The sequence below is a fragment of the Pterocles gutturalis genome, unplaced genomic scaffold (genome assembly GCF_000699245.1).
Source record: "Pterocles gutturalis isolate BGI_N339 unplaced genomic scaffold, ASM69924v1 scaffold13622, whole genome shotgun sequence".
Classification (NCBI taxonomy): Eukaryota; Metazoa; Chordata; class Aves; order Pterocliformes; family Pteroclidae; genus Pterocles; species Pterocles gutturalis.
In genome coordinates, this window is record NW_010113013.1 from 35,760 (window position 1) to 53,701 (window position 17,942).

Below are 17,942 nucleotides of genomic sequence, written 5' to 3' on the forward strand. Positions count from 1 at the left end.
CTCTGCTCTTGTGAGACTCCATCTGGAGTACTGTGTCCAGGCCTGGGGCCCCCAGCACAGGAAGGACGTGGAGCTCTTGGAACAGGTCCAGAGAAGGGCCACAAAGATGATCAGAGGGCTGGAGCACCTCTCCAAGAAAGGTTGAGGAAACTGGGCTGGTTTAGCTTGGAGAAGAGAAGGCTCTGGGGAGACCTCATTGTGGCCTTACAGTACTTGAAGGGAGCCTATAAACAGGAGGGGGGGTGACTGTTTGCAGGGGTTGATAGTGACAGGATGAGGGGGAATGGTTTTAAACTAAGAGAGGGGAGATTTTCATGCAGAGGGTGGTGAGGCACTGGAACAGGTTGCCCAGAGAAGTTTGGATGCCCCATCCCTGGAGGCATTCAAGGCCAGGCTGGATGGGACCCTGAGCAGCGTGCTCTCGTGGTTGGCGACTCTGCCCACATCAGGAGGGTTGAAACTAGATGATCTTTGAGGTCCTTTTCAACCCAGGCCATGCTATGATTCTATGATTCTATGATAATTTAAACTTTGGGTGTCCCTGCTGCATTTTAATCAGGATACAGAGCACGAGTATCACAGTTACACAAAACCTGCAAGATACAGCCTGCACTGTGACTTGTACTGAATAAAATCAAGCTGCTGGGGAAGGGGGTGGGGTGCAAAATAGCCCCTCTTTTCTTCCTGCAGCAAAGGTTAATTTCTTGGATGCTACACTGAAGAACAACATCAAATATCTTGTTTGGTCTGGAAGCAGCAAATATTCAGATATCTGCTTAACCTTAAGCATGCAGTTATTCAAGAGAGTGCTTTACTTGCATTGATTCTTCACTGTCCTACTCTTGCATAAATATTCTCAATTTCTTTACATTAACTACTTGAGATTGCACGTATTGGTAGCGGCTGAGATTCCACGTACTTACGTTTTTGGGAACCGCCATTTCTTACCACAATTAATGTAATGGAAAATTACTATTTCAGCCTATGAAACTGTAATTACAACTGCTTTAGTTTTTTTAACCATTCAAGTCAACGCTTATAGTTTTACGTGTTACACACTTTTTGAATATTTCATCTATTGATGTTTCTAAGCCAAAAACTTCCCTAGCATTTAATGAATTTTAGAGCATTCATTCCAGAAATTACCTAGAGGTTTAAATTTGTCATTGCTGAATTCTTCATGCATTGTATCTATAACTTAGAAAAGAGCATGATGCTGCTTCACGGGGGAGGTTTCAGACAATTCTCATGTAAGGAAAAGAGGCGGCACCATAAAATTTTCCATTATTTTTCTCTCCAATGCAGGGACAGAAAAAGTTCTGCCTAGAAAGTGACACTTTCTGTCAGCTTTTGTCAGAGTTGGATTATACACTGAATATGCTTTGATCTTCACAGAAAAACATCACCTTTGCTTTCCTCCCCCGTATCCAGCAAGTAGCACTCTGGCCCCCTAGGGATCAAACCAAGAAGCTTCTTTTTCCAGGAAAGTCAACTAAAGCTGGTTTTAGACCACACAAGGCTTAAAAATAGTCAGATAAAACAAGAATTTCAAAACCTCAAGCTTAAGGTTCCTCTTGATCCTGGATTTATGTCAGTTTTAGCTACTAGACCCTGTCTGTATTTGTTGCAAACCCTTCAATTTCCTTTGATCCTCGCCTCTCCGTACCCAGCTGGAAGTCAGAGCACCGCTTGACCTGGTGTTAGAGAGAATGAGGCAGAACAAAGAGAGCTCTGTTTCCTCAGGTAATGTCCTGAGTCAGTATCCTGGCTCCAGAAGGCAGGATTTCACCTCTAGCACGACTACCTTCTCCCTTGTCACCGAAGAAATTCTGTAAATGTTAAAGGTTTGATATCTTCACGTCAAAGACCTCCACAGTCTAAGTATTTTCCAATACTTGAAACTGTGAACACACGTACTTCCTTTACTACTTTTTGCAAAATATTATTTCCAGTAAGTGACCAGCAATCCAGACACATCCAATATGCAATTTTGCAATGTTTAAAATACATTATTAACACAAACACATAGTAGAACAAAGGTGTCCTCAAAGGTTAGGACTCTCCTCTCTGTTACAAAGCATAATAAAATAGAGCAGAAAGCTGCTGAATCCAGAGCCGTGGAGAGGAGATGAGAAGGAGAATTTAATGAACACAGAAAAGTTCAGAGACTTTTGTACTGTGATATGCTGTTCACAATGGTCTAAGCTACATTTCTTTTGAAACTCAGCTGTGCAGTTAGTCCTGAAAGCAACTAGACTGAAAAGTGTGAGGTCAGACGAGACGATTTCACATTTCCTAGGCTGAGTGGCTGAGAGTGTTAGAATCTGCTTTTCCTAAAATCTCCAGGCTATCATTCCTCAAGACTGCTAAAGTAAAACATGTGGGAACACTTACTCTTTCTCGCATGCTTTGTTGACAGAAAAATGGAAGATGCAACATGACACAGAATTGGGAACTCCATCTAAATCCAAGAAAGGGGTCAACATAAGAGTCTACATTCACTTTTCCTCCACAAAAAAATCTCTGCTGTAAAACTCATATTTAAAGCCCTTCCCTGTGGATTCTCAAAAATCAAACAGTTCATTTTTCAAGCTACTAGAGTTGCTTGAGAAAATATGTTACTTACCCAGTCCTAACACCAACAGTCCAAGTAACAGACACTTCATATCCCTGATATAGCAGTTGATACAGGCTGAGCCCAACTGAATAAGATGGTAGCTCCTCTGGTCTTAACACGTCGATGGTGCCTGTAAGGCATGAAATACATCTAAAGCTGTTTCACCAGACTGTGAACAGAAACAGCATTTCCAGGATTAACAGGACATTGGATTTTTTTTTTCCACAAAGCAGGGTAAATTCTTATTACAAAAAGCAATTCCTTCTTTCTGTCTGAATACTAACTGAAGATTTCACAAATTACAAAACTTGATATAATACTGAATGAATGACTCACAGGGAACTGAAATTGGTCATAAAATAGATTTGAGAATGACATAGTTGAAGTTGATGCATCTATAACCATAACATGTTTGTGAAAAATAACACCATGTTTTTTCCACCTCAGGAAGACACTGGAAAAAAATATTTGAGACTGTAAGAACAAGATTTCCTCAGTTTCATTAGACTAAATTATAAATTCTACAGATTTAGGAGCTCAAACACCTGTAGAAACGCTTAAAATTTTATTAAAACTAAAAAGCAACAGGAACACCATAAACCAGAAATGCCATAGGACAGAAAGAATTCTTCCCGTAAACTCCTCCCCTGCTTATATTCACTATCTCTTTAAGCTTCATTCACTGAAATAGGACACTTGCACACAAGCATAACACGAGACATAACACAAGATGTGCGTGCAGTGTTACTATCTATTCAAACTCAGAGATAAGAACATAAAAAGCATAGCCAGTCAGGCCACAGACAAGACCCTCAATCAGGTTTTCTAACTCCTCCCTGCAATGCTCTTATTTATACCACGCAGCGTATGTTTGAGGTGACAAAAACAGCCTTACTCTGACAATGGCTAATGATATGGGAGCCCTCCCAAGAAGGTCAGGTCTTTGCCTCTCCCTGTTCTGTGAAAGGTCACCAGCTTCCCTCAGCAATTTATCCATTGTCAATTAAGTTTTTATCAAGAAAGGAACAAACGCTCTGATATTTTAAATTTGTAACAGTCTGTTTCTTCCACTACCAATGAAAGAAACCTAGGAACCCAGGGAGCAATAGTAAAAAGAAAAGAAAGTCTGTGTTTTCCTGCATGTATATGTGTAAATAGACACCTGGATGAATACAACTGCTCCTTTCTAAGTAAACATGATTAATTGTAATTGAGGTATGATCCCACATTTGGAAAAATGTGAATCCATTAGTGGAAGGAGAGCTTTTTGTGCTGTGCAGCTGAAGAAGATTCAAACAGACTAATTGTACAATCTATAATTCCCAGGGATTTGTAAGGGAAACAGATAACTTAGTAGTGAGCATTAAATAATCACACTAAGAATTGCCATCTGGGTTCCTGTCTCATCTGATCAGAAAGACTTTGAAAAAAAGCAGGCTGCTTAACTCATGGTTGGCAGACACAAGACCTCAGTCTTCATTTACAAAAACACTTACATGAGTAAACACGAAACCAAAACCCCACACCCATATAGGACCTCTTTTTCAGTGCTTCTTATAGCTGCTGTTTGTCCATGTGTCTTATGTGACAGAAAGAACAACAACCAACACACATATAAACAATTGTTTGTTCTGAAAAAAACTGTTTGGATTTTGTATATTTTTTACTACATTTAGATTTATATAAAGATAACAAAGCAAACCAAAATAAATCCTTTTGATTCACTTTGATTTGCCCATCCAGGCACCCAATATTTTTTGTATTATCATTCATCTCTCTTACTGTCGTGTTGACACTAGAGAAGGGAAGGTAACTCAGTGTTTACACTTCTGTGTCCTGCGTGCCTGTACAAGTGTGACCAGGATGTCAGATATGCTGCAAGCTACAGGACTGTACAGAGAAGGAGGGGAAATCAGGAGAGAGAGGTGCCGATTTTTTTTTCCAATGTTCATGCAATTGCCTCTGACATCCTACTAAGAGAGAAAAGTTACTCAAAAGGGTTTTCTTTTTTATCACTACAGTGGTGGAGCTTTCTTAAAAAATAAAACTCTCTTTGGAGGACTAAGAAAAGATGGGGACTTTTTGACAAGAAACACAATTTTTGTTTAGAATGATGACGTAATTTCCAAAGCTGAAATGTGCAGACAGAATGGGCTGGCTTCTGGGGAAGATGGGGGCAATAAATGAGACAGATGGGGATAGGTGGTGTTAAGAGTGTGGCCCTGATAAAAAAAAAATAAAATGCGGGGGCAGTGGGAAGTACTTTCACTGAGAAAACTGGATAGCTGTACGATGTAGCACACCTTGAAAACACAACTTGTCACGTGGCTGTTGCTACATTTACACAAGTATTTACAATCAGTTGCTGTGAAAAGTAATAAGGATCCCCAAAAGCTTCAAAAAACCTCTGAAAAACTCACAAAGTAAGCAGACATATATATGCCATCCAAAATTGGTAGGTATTTAAAACTCAGTCTGGTATTAACATATAACATATTTAAGAAAGATCCCTAGATTCAAATATTTTGAAGATCAGTAATTTATGCTTCAAGTCTTTTTACTGAGGTGGTTATTTCCAAGGCACATATGAAAGGAAAATAATTTTAAATAAGACTTTACAGCAGTACTAAAAACACTATTCAAAATGTAGTTTTTAAGGATATAGAATGAGAACACCTGTGTGATGAGTTCTTTTTTTAGACTAAGCCACTGTTCCAGTGAAGTTTAAAAAGGAAAAAGTAATCACCTGATAACTCACATAGTCTTGTAACCAAATAAAGATTCATTATTTCCTTCTAATATGATAAACATTATATTTCTAAATTTTATTATTCATTACCTTTAAGCATGTGTAATGAAATAAATTCACCAAAAAGCCCTCAAAACCATCCATGTTTAGCAATCTCATGTTCTAAAACTAATTTCAGTCCTGCTAAATCTCACGAAATTATCACAAATCTCATCATTATCTTTTTGTTTGTTTCTCATTAGAGCACAAAACTTCTTTATGCATAAGAATAGGTAAAAGATAAGCCTGTAAAGTAAGTATTATTTCAGAGCAGAGGGACCCACAAGCACTTGCAAGCTCCCCCGTTTGGGAAACACAGCCCAGGATAAGACCTGAGGACCAACTATTCCACTCCTTCCTACTCAAGACCCAGTCGTAGTCTCAAGACCAAGGATTCTCTTTTTCTTATTCAATGTTTCTTTATGCTTTTGAAGACAAAGTAGTCTTGACATATGAATCATTACTTTTAATGATGCATTAAACCTCAGAAAAGTTTTTAACAGTCATCCCACCCACAAAGGAACATCTCTGAAATTAGGTTTACAGAGAAGACAGCTGTCCTCGGTCAGCTATATAAAATACCTTGGGGAGATGTGGAGGCTTTGAGCTAATAACCTTTATATAAAAACTGTATCATATCTAGTGAAGTGTTTACTCTATCACAGACTTATAAAACTTACTTTAGAGTACTATTAATGTATCCTGGTGAAATAGATTTAGTTCCTCTGTAGTCAGGTACTTGGCCATTGATACAAATTTCTTAATTTCCAAAGGCAAGCTAGGCTATCAAGAACAGAAGACATAAAATATGTGCATCTGAGGATATGTGCTATATCACTCAGGAAGATTTAATTCATGCCTCTCTGCATTCTTCAAAATGTTTCTTGCACTTAAATGTACTGTAACAGCTACCAAATGGTCATTCAGCTAAATGAACATCCAACGTCCTCAGTGAACACAGACAAGGTCAGAAGACAGAAGCTCTGCTGAATAATGTTAAAAGTTCATGTGCTGAGAAAGACAACTGATAAAACCACTGAGGAATGAAGAGAGACACTTACCAAGCGCAGCTCCTGGTTACTTGTTTAGGCAGGGAGGAAGGTTCTGCTTTGTCGGCATGCCCCTACAGTGCAACTTAGCACCACGAATAAGCACCCAAGTTCTGAATAAGCACCAGAACAAAACAAAAAGAGCAAGAACACTGTTGCCTCAGGACTAGGCTGAACCCAGGCTAACTAGCCTTGCTGTTCAGCAGAGCTAATTTACTCTGGAAGAGCACTAAACTCCTCCTGGACCCTGGGGAGGGGGGGGGCCTTTGCAGCCCACTGGGCAGCCCATGGCACCACACAGATATGCCAGCTCACACAGCTCAGGGATCACTTACAGGACACAGCCCAGAGCCCTCTGCTGTGATACAGCAGAGCTTTTACCAAATCATTCTGTTGACGCCACTTTGCAGCCCTGAAGGTACAGCCCAGAGAAGCTGTAGGATTATATCCTGCAGAGAGAAGCTCTGGCCTCACTAAAGGGAGACATGAACTACTTGCCAGCTTGAATAGTGCCAGAATTTCCTTTTTCTTATAGTGAGTCCCAAGCTGTTCAACTAAGCATCAGCTACTTTTATAGTCATAAGACTTTACCTCTGTGTTCATTCCACCTGGAATTTTTTGCTTAATGTGTACAGATCATCTCAGCCATGTCTGAAATGCTCTGAGCCTCCGGGTCAAGAGGCCACGACATCCGTTTCTGTCCTGCTTCTGAAGGCTGTTTTTTAGACAGGAAAGAAAAGGAAAATTCTTCAAAAGAAACTGCAAGTAAAAGGCAGATGAGGAGAATGTAAATGTTGCCCTGGCTGAAATATAGCTGGAACAGTTCCTGTTGGCAACTGTATATTTCAAAAAAGTGCCAGAGTAATCACAAACAGTGATGTTCCTTGTTGTGCTTCCTTGAACTTCGAACATCCATCAACAAAGTATAATTTGTACTACTGCTCTTTCATTTTCTCTCTGTATTATGTATTTATATATATTACCTTATGGACAGAATCCTCTCTTTTTAAAGCATTTCCTCTCTTTTTTAAAGTATTGCTTTTTCTCATGCTTATGGGATAGTTCAAAGTCCAAAAGTCAGCAGTACTTCTTTTTCTACTCTTGCTTGCCTTATTGTATGCTTGCATGCTTCAACTGCCAAAGTATATTTAGCTCTCCCAGTCTAACCCCGTTCTGTTTTCTCATCGGTAATTTTTTTTTGTGTAAGCTCTTTCATCAGTCCTCCCTTGAGATATAAATTTTAATTTTTTTTACAGTTTAAAATTGCACTGGAAGGGACAGTCTTTCTACATGTACTGCTTAGCACCAGCACATCCTCCAGTTTCTTCTAACTCCTTCCCTGATGTCAATGAGGCCTGCCAACCTCCCATTTTATTTTTAACAAGTAATTATCCCATTAGACACCCATTTAATCTTCTCACATAGATTTTTTTTTTTACGCTGTTTACTTTCTCTGTAAACTCATAAAGTGGGGGGAAAGCAACTTAACCTTTCTGGTATTAAGAACATTTCTGATAACACAAAAACCAGATTAGACACTCATTTAATCTTCTCACATAGATTTTTTTTCTACGCTATTTACTTTCTCTGTAAACTCATAAAGTGGGGGGGAAGCAACTTAACCTTTCTGGTATTAAGAACATTTCTGATAACACAAAAACCAGCCAGGAGACAAAGTGATGATAAACAAAAGCGTAGAAGATTGAAAAGTTATTTATATGGTTATCTAGGCTTGTATTCTTACAACTGCATGCAATATAGAGTGAAGGAGAAGTTTATCAGAGAACACAATGTCTTAAGAGTCCTATTTACCAAATAAAAACTATGTAGTCAAAGCTGAGACATGGTGGACACACTGAGAATCTTACTTTCCACATCCGTCACACAGTTGTGGGGTTTTTTTCTTTTTCTAGAAGTCAGCTGTCAATAACATCACTGTCTGCGCCTTCTGTGCCTCGGGTGAGAGCTGTTCCCAAGCAGGCTGTGAGACAACCGGCAAGCAAGAAGCCTACCCTCATCGACGGGTACCTGCTTCTTGGTATGGCATGCAGAAATTTTCGGCATTTGTAATAGCCATGTCATGATTGAAAATTCAGGGATACTGATTACCCCTTAGAGGGTTCATACATATACCAGATGTGTCCACCTGAGACTTACAGATACAGACAGAAAAACAAACATTCAAGTAATAATGAAAATTTGCCAAGGTGACAAAACAAGATTTAGTTGACAGTTTCAAAATATCAAGTATTTCCTGCACCAGAAAGTACAGAGTCAGGTGCTTTTTTTTTTTTTTAAGCACTGGGAGGGTCAAATCCATCCAATTGCTTCATCCAAAAAACTAGAGTAAAATGGAATGTTTTTTTAAATGCCACATTTATGAATCAAAACATTCCAATTTCTTTTTACTTAGTCTGCTAGACATTGCATTTAATAACGAGAAATTAAAGAATGTAATCAATTTTTTTAAAAAAAAATTAGTCAAAAAATATGATGTTTTTTCAATGGTTTGATTTTTCCAGTGGCCTGAAAAATTAAAACTTGTTCAAATAAAACTGACCTCAAATGTTAAGAAAATCAAGCTCATCTCAAATTAATACTTTCTTTACATACTTCATGAAAATGTCATAAACTTCATTAGAAATGTTTGCAGTCTAAAAATAAAGGACATCCAAAAATCTACTTTGTTTTATGTTTTTTTACTTTATGCCTTACTAGTGTAACTTCCAGGTACACTAATTTGACTAACATCTCTCTGGGTACTTAGTCTTTACAAAGATTTTTTTCTTTGTACTTCTCCTGGGTTTATACATTTAACAGACAGTGTCTCAGCAAAATTGGTCCATAGCTATTATAAAGCTGCCTGGGCTATGCACTCACTCTACAAATTGCCATAACGCCTTTTACTGTTTCTACCATGCTTAGAAAAGCCTTCAATTCATGGGGAATGTTTCATACATTAAACATTAATGAAATGGAAAGCGGAATGATCCCAACCAGTTAAATACGTCTGTTTACTGTACATTACAAAACAGATGCATAAGCAACACTGAACAAAACAGCAGACCTATTTTTTACAAAACTGATCATAGCATCTGAAACACAAGTCCACTATCCACCTCAGTATTATACTTCAGTAAAGTGCCAGCAGCTGATTTTAATATTGATAGCTTACTGCCCATTCTAATCCTACCAAAAAAGGACTAGTTATTTTATTTTATGAAAAAGAAACCAGCGCATGTACATGAAAAAAATTGTTCATTTATCCTCTGCATTCATTTGTCACTTCTTTGTCATCTACATAGAAATAATTCATTTCACTATATAATCACCTGTTTTATCATGGTCTAGAAAATTTACTTTTTTCTTTTCTTCCTGAAATCTATCTTAAGGAAATATAATTGCACCTCTGTTTGGAACATCATTTTTACCTCATCAAAAGCCTGTCACTGCCCATTCAGCTGGCTTTAAAGCATTTTGTAATGCTGCAACTAGAGATGAACAAAACAAGAATCAAAGTGATAAGAGTCAGTGAAGTGAGCTCTTTTCATGGAGCACCCAAGTCAGGTCCAGATACAGATTTCTTCAGATTTGGGGAACGTCCCCCATATGAGGTCAAGTCCAACAGTTAAGCTTAGTCCATTCATAATGACGGTTTATCCTGTAACATTTAGTACTGCTGAGAAATTACGTTCTTAACAGCATACTAAATCCTTTCCATTTAGTTCATAGGGTATAATCTAGATTTTTGGTTGAACAAATCAAATGTCATGTGTTAGATGTGTTATAAAGTAACCTTTTGCACTGCATCAAAACATACACCAGAAAATAGGCTGGTTTGATGCCACATATGACTTCAAGTAATAAGGTTCTGAAATAAATTCATTTTGCATCAAAACATACACCAGAATGTATGGTTTGATGCCACATATGACTGCAAGTAATAAGGTTCTGAAATAAATTCATTGAAAAATAAGTGTCTCACGTACCAAGCAGGCATGAGTCACTTCACCGTGGGTATCCCTTGTGTTCAAGACAATGCATTTAGGAAGCATGAGTTCTCTCTCTATAATCTTGTCTGCCCTAAAATATTGTAGATTATCATCACAGCATTGTAAGTGCACCTGTGAAACACCGCAATTGGGAGTCTCTCCATCAATCAAAGTGCAGAAACAACAGCAGAAAACATTGCTATAAATTCCTAATGATAAAATGGTATTATTATTGTTATTATTATTATTTACTTTGGAGACTTCCCTCAGTCAGGGCAGAGCAAAGAATTGTAGAAAGGCACCATAAGTGATAGTCTTGAAGTAAATAAAGAATAAGTGACATGCTCCAAATAATCAGCTCTTTCAAATCCCAGTTTTAATTGTAAGATTAGCCTACCCATCTCTTTTTCAAGTGTGTTTCTCCCAGGGTAATTTTATGCATATCTGTAGGTCTGGATAACATCGATACAGAGAGTTCACTTCTGGAATGGAAAAATAACACCAAGTCCTGGTGTATCATCTGTGGCCTGTCTACCTAGGCATGTCTCAGGTTTGGAGTATTTCAGCAGTGCGCATTGACCTTTGAGGAACCAATGTCAGTGACTTAAATCATTTACAAAAGTCTGTGCTATAGATAAAAGGGAATGCAAGAAGTGCAGATCAGATTTTGATGAATTTAAGTTCTGGTGGAACATTTGGCCTACATTTTTAGTTCAGGAGATTCACCCTTCATCTTGGCTGAAGGTTTACATACTATGGCTGGTGCCACACACATGACAGCTGTGAGTCATATCTCTGAAAATAATGAAAAAAGCTTTAATATCAGGAGAATTTTTGTTCAGAAAAACTGCTTACAAATATTAATGGTAGCTTGTAAGCCTCTAGGATGTCCATAGGTCATGTTTTTCTGCTTTTTTTCCCTGCAATCACAAGAGACAGAAATGTATTTTCTATGTATAAAGGTGACCTTCCAACCCTGCCCTATGAATCTAGCAGCTGCAGCTTTAAAGGGAATATCAAATACAGAACATTCTGTAGAAAATTAAAAAATAATCAATACCAACCAAGTACAAAATCTTTATATATCAATATCAACTGTATTTATGAGGATGCTATGAGTTATTTATTTTACCAATGTTTTTTCATTAGGTAGTGCCTGGAGGCTATGGCTAACAGAGATGAGTTTCCATTATACTACGCAGAGTAATATAAGAGCACAGAGGCAAAAGAAAGAGTTGCAAAAGAAGTGGTTTTCTTGTTTTTCAGTCAATGGACAACAATACTCCAAACTGAAGCTCTGCTACCACCTTGAGATGGTTTTACACTTTTTTCTTGCATACCTCCATAACCCACCATTAAATCTCAGTTTATTTTATGACCCATGGAAAAAGGCTTCTTGTGGGCAAAAGCGAATGCACCACATGTGCATTTTCAAAATGTATTGCCAGTCCAGCTAATATTTTAACATCTTAATAATCCATGTTGTCCAATTAACACAGAAAACTTCATTAATAATACAGGAAAAATTGCTATAGAAAGAAAACAGCCATTCTTACTATGTATGCCTTTTCTCTGGTGTGTGCTTGCCCTTCCCATGTCCTCTTGGGTCCTAAAGTCAATGGTTTCAGGCCTCCTTGAGAGGCTTTCAGTGGTGAGAGGGGATAGAGGGGTATTGTGTGTACAGCAGCCATCAGCATCCTCAGTCCTCCACTGGGAAAACTATGATGTTCATGGTGGGCATCCCAAAGATCCCCTTGAAGTCATCTTTCTATGCTTTTTATCAGCATTTGTCTGTCTGCATCCATGTGCTGCCAAGACAGTGCAAAGCCTGGTGCTTTCTCCTGGTGATGGCAAATCACATTTACCAGGCTAGCACAACTAACTCATGTCTTTATATTGGTCATGTTTATGCCTATTTTATCTTCTCATTTTTCTTTATTCCTTTCACTTTATTATGATCTTAAATAGACTTTAGCTTTCCAAACAAACAAACTGCAGGGAAGGAAAATAAGTCCATAATAAAAGATTCTGTTGCTTCCAGGAGAATGAAAGGAGTGAACCAGCTAATGAATGGGTAAGAAAAACAAACAAAGAAAAATATTATTCTGGTTATATTTTAAGTTTAAAAACCTACATGTACTACAGAAAAAAAACAAACCCATGATTTTGTATTGTTGTTGGCGATCACAGGCAGCAAGCAGCTGCTTCCTTTGTGCAAGTCAAGGCTAGTTACACTGTGGTGTAACCTAGCCCTAAATACTTCCAGTGATGGAAGTTCCACGATATCCTCAACTGCCCCCTACGGACTGCTTCACTCTCTTTACCCCATGCAGCTTTTCTCAGCATCCTTCTTGCTGTAACTTAAGGCCATTAGTTCTTCTTTAATCCCCAACTATCTCTAAATCTTTGTTTTGTACACTGATGCACACAAAGAACATCTCTCTCCTCCTGCCTGACTGGTGCAAGTCTAAGATCAACAATCACTTTGAAATGATAGAGCTGTAGTAGAACAACAAGATATTATTTACACTCCTGCTCCTCAAGAACCTGTAGTATCTGGGACATCATTCTGTACAGTCCCCTCTGGTTGGGTCCAGGGCAAATGCTGTAGACTAGCAATTCAGATTTTCATCTCTGCCCAATTCTGAGCAATTTATCCATTTCAGATAATCTCACTATAGGTTTTTCCAGACATGAAAATCTGACAAAGGAATTCTTAACAGCTAGGTATCATTTGGTAAGAACCAGTCATATATTATTAAAGTACAACCTAAATTTGCTTTAAGATTCTGATGTGTGTGAAGGTCAGGCTCATACATAGCTCCCCAAGCTGAGGTTTGCCCCAGCCTAAATTCGCTTTAAGATTCTGATGTGTGTGAAGGCCAGGCTCACACATAGCTCCCCAAGCTGAGGTTTGCCCCAACTCCATGTCCCCCAGATCCCTGATCCAGGGCCAGACAACTGCTCTGTGCCACAACTGGCCTCCAGCCAAGACCTGCAAAGAGAGCAGATGTGCTCAGGGCCTTGACTGTGGTTTTCAACAGTTCGGATGCCTTTTTATTAAAATGTGAAATACTATGGGGCTGTGCAGGCAGGGAACTGTGTGCAAATAGCACTTGCTTAGCTTGTTTTTTGTCAGCCTTCATGTCCTACTGTCTCTTAATGCCCCTGAGCTCTGCTGAAAAGTGGAGCTAAACATATCCACTGTCTTTGAACTCTCCGAGTTCTACAAATGTAGATGACTGTTAATTATTTACTATTATTGATCAGCTATAGGAATGAAAATATCCTTTTTAGATCTACTAATCATACTCTAATCAAAGCTATACTAGAACAAGTTAATCTCACCATGCACAAGTTAGAGCAAAAGTGACACCTAGTGCCAAAACTATTGAAAGTTATGAAATACATGAAAACGTTTCTCAGTTTTCCCTGAAATTTTAGCTGAATATGCAGTGAATGTTAAAGAATTCAGAGACTTACTGAGAGCCATACAAACATTTCTGTAGACAAACAGGATATCTTTACTGCAAAGAAATATACAACCTCTTTATTCTATTTCTTTTTCATGTTTATTGCTATTTCAGTGCTCCCACCAGCCCATTCTGCCCATCTTAAAGTTTCAAACTCTTTGAAGTCCAAAGTTTTGGATTATGTGGACTCATCCAATATTAATCATGTAAATGTTTTATTGACAGTTCACAACAGTTCTTCCAACAAGAGAGTTCAGAAAATTATCTGCATTCAGTGAACTTTATGGCATCAAATCATCTGTCAAGACAGCCAAATTCCAGGAAGCCCAGGAGAGAAGTTAGCTCTAAAGCTGACACACCTTTGTCTTTCCCCTTCTGCACCTTCCCATTGTCCCCTATGGATGTCACTGCTCCTCCCTCCTTCCCCAGTCAAATTGTGTAATCTGTTGAGTATGTCTTCTTCCCTACTCAATGTGTTAGGCACAACTTCAAAACCAAAATACTCATGCTTAAAGTTCTTAAATGATGAACCATGCACAGGACAAGGGAATCACTCACAGCACAGAAACACAAAATCTTCAGGACGCTATATGATGGTGTTTCCATAAGAAGCATCTTTCTATAAGCAGCACTCAACCAAGAGGAATGAAACCTCAGGGAGACTACGTTACCCATTAACACCCCAGAACAGTGATTTCTCCAGATCTCCTATGATAAGTAAAATCATACCAATCTTCACATCTCCATACCCAACCTTTGGGCGCAAAAATGAGCAAAGAGACAAAATCTACCAGATGGTAAAATCAATGGGAAGAAAGAGTGGAAGTCGAGACATGAGGCTAACAATTCAGACTGTTACATCCATGTAGAGCAGCAAATCACAGCAGAGGTGTGTGGCAACAAGCTCAAGTGTGAGTGCAGCAGATTCATGTTAAAGCAGCACTGCATTTCAGACAACTCTACAACTTCCTAGCATACAAAGAGCTAATAAGTCTATTTCTGCACAATACCTCATTAATCTTCAGGTCCCGTGGTACAGTTGTGTGGACCTGGAAGGGATGTCTAGGCACTCAATCATGTTTTCAGTTGCAAGTGCACAGTTGTGTACTATTTGGGCTGGTCTTTCTTCAACTTGTACTGATTCTTGTTTTGTTTTCTCTCAATAATTTCACTTCACCTTTAATTCCTATCAGCTCCTTTTAATCTCTTCTTGCACGCCCTGCACACATAGTCCTCTTCCTTCAGTGTTATCATCCACCCTTCCTGGTCTTTACAAACAAAGCAATTAACAGAAGTGAGGGAACTGACTTAACATTGGCTAACATCACATTGTGATGTGAAACAAGTATCAAATGTATGCAACATTGGCTAACATCATGTTGTGATGTGAAACAAGTATCAAATGTATGAAAGGTGACTACAGAAAATCCAAAAAAAAGAACAACAAAACCCCAACCTTCACCATCCCCATTTTCTATTTCCATGGCAGGCAGCACAAGTAAATTAAACTGTAGGAAAGATTATTTCATTCAGCAACAAGGAAAAACTTTGCAGTGGTAAAGATCACCGAGCACTGGAATACCCATTTTCCATTTCCATGGCAGGCAGCACAAGTACTAGAATTAAACTGTAGGAAAGATTATTTCATTCAGCAACAAGGAAAAACTTTGCAGTGGTAAAGATCACCGAGCACTGGAATAGCTTGTGCAAGGTGACTGTAGAACCTCTGCTGCTAGATCTAGAAAAACTCTGGTCAGGAATGATATAGGGGTCCTTGATTATGTATGAGGGCAGGATGGCGCACTAGTTAACCTCTAAAGACCTTCTCCAGATCTTTTTTCTGGGATCCTATGAAAATTAAGAAATATTAAGAAAGTGCAAAACAACTGTTTTACATCTCCACTGCATAACTTTCACAAAAAAATTTCTTCTAACACACAACTCTCCACAGTAACTCTAATACATCTATAAATATTTATAACATGATTTACAACGCAAAGACCATAGGAAAACCAATTTACTATTCCAGGAAATGCTTGACTAGAAACACATAATATTTCATATCTGCTATTATTGTTCAAAGAGGTAAATTGATGTTGCCCTCTGTTTGAAGTGGAAATGCATTTTTATATATTGTAATGCAGATATTTCATAAACAAAATGAGCTAGCAATAATTTTCCAAAGAATCCTCCATATATACTGGAAATTAGGCAGAGAACAAGAATCCATATTTTAATTTGAGTTCTCCTACTATGAAGACCACCACCATTAATTATTTTCATTCCATCCAGTTCCTTATTCCTCAGCATCTGAGATGCATTTTTCATCACAGCAGAATAATAATTTTTCACAGAACAAATAAAACTTATGGTAAAAGCTTATATCAAATTGTTCCCTTCCCTTCTTCTAGAGAAGCAGAGGAAATGGGCATACTTGATGACCTCTGTACCTCCTCACTTTTGAGAATTTTTAATTCTCCCAGGCAGAAGAAATGAGAGAAGAAATTTCATGTCATCTTACTGCCAGATCGGGTCACTTTCAAGAGGACATACTTCAGCCTTAGACATTAGGCAAAGCATCAGCAGTGACAGGAAACACAATGCAAAGCTGTTTTAATGGGAAGCGGGCCTTCTTTGGTTAACAATTCCATTAAAATGACTGCAGAAAAGGCTATTACAAGCTAAAGAGACCATTTGAACAGCAGCACCGTATGCCTTACCTTATGACAAACTAATTGCTCTCCAGACTATCACGGCACATATAAAGTGTTTCATATCTGCCTGAACAACACTTTCAATTTCTGAGATCAGGGACCTTATTTGTACAAAAACTCAGGACAGACTAATGCTGCCATTCAGTACCCCTTGCAAGACTTCTGCCCATCTAGTGTAAGATTATGAGTTTTATTGACTTTTAGTGTAACTAAAGAGCTGAATGTAAGATGCTGCGAGAGACACTTGCCATTAATTAAAATAACAACTAAAGCACTGATGTTTATGGCCTGTACCAACATAAACAGAAGCAGATATAAAGAATAAAGCTAGGCTTTTCTTTAATGAGATTGAGATAGGATTCGTGGCTGTTGGTTGTTAAAAACTATTTTTCCCCAGGGAGACAGAGGAGAAGGGAGGATAAATAAAGGTCTTAAACCACCTCTTATTTAGTGCAAGCTACCTACTGATACCAGAAAGCCTAAGCAACATAACACTTAACAGCCATCTGTTTCTATCTACGAGTCTAAAGGTCTCAATGAATTACATATTATGCGGGTGTATAAATACACAGAACGGTCAGACATTCCCTCATGTAGTTCTTAAACGAAGTCATAAGGACTACCAGGAACTCCTGCATTCTCCATATAATATCTATTCCTGTCACTCACTTTTATCTATCAGGAATTTGTTACAGATGAACAGACAACTAATGCAAAACCTCACTGAAGCATATCTGCTCTAGGTGAAAATATATTGGAAGATATTTTATATGGTCAACAGCTGCTCATGAAGGATGTATGCGGTCACTGAAATCCCTTATCTTTTCCACAGGAAGAGAGAAGTTTCCTTTGGCATATTGCTGTAACCAGGTATACCTCTGAGAAACAAAACATGGAGCTCCAGAGCTCTACGGAGCTGCCATTCCTCTTCATTGCTCCAGTAGTCATAACCTGGAAAGTCTCATAGCAGAAAACAAAACAAAACAAAAATAAAGAAAAAAAAAAAGGCAAAATAAAAAAACCACATGCACTTTGTGTGCATTTGAAAAAGAAGCTGATGACAGCATTGTTATTAGAATGCATTAAAGGTTATTAGTTTGACACTGCATATGCTCTTTAGCAAATATACAGCTTGAGTATTGGCAGATGGGGAATTTGGATGGTCTCCTGACGATTCTTTTTTAGAGCATTTCAGTCTCTGTTTTCACACAGAAGCAATTCCTTTGTTTCTCCAGCATCTCTTTTCCAGCTGTCTTCACTCCTTCCCCATGAGGACAGAACCACATTTGAATGCCAGGAATTTTTCTTC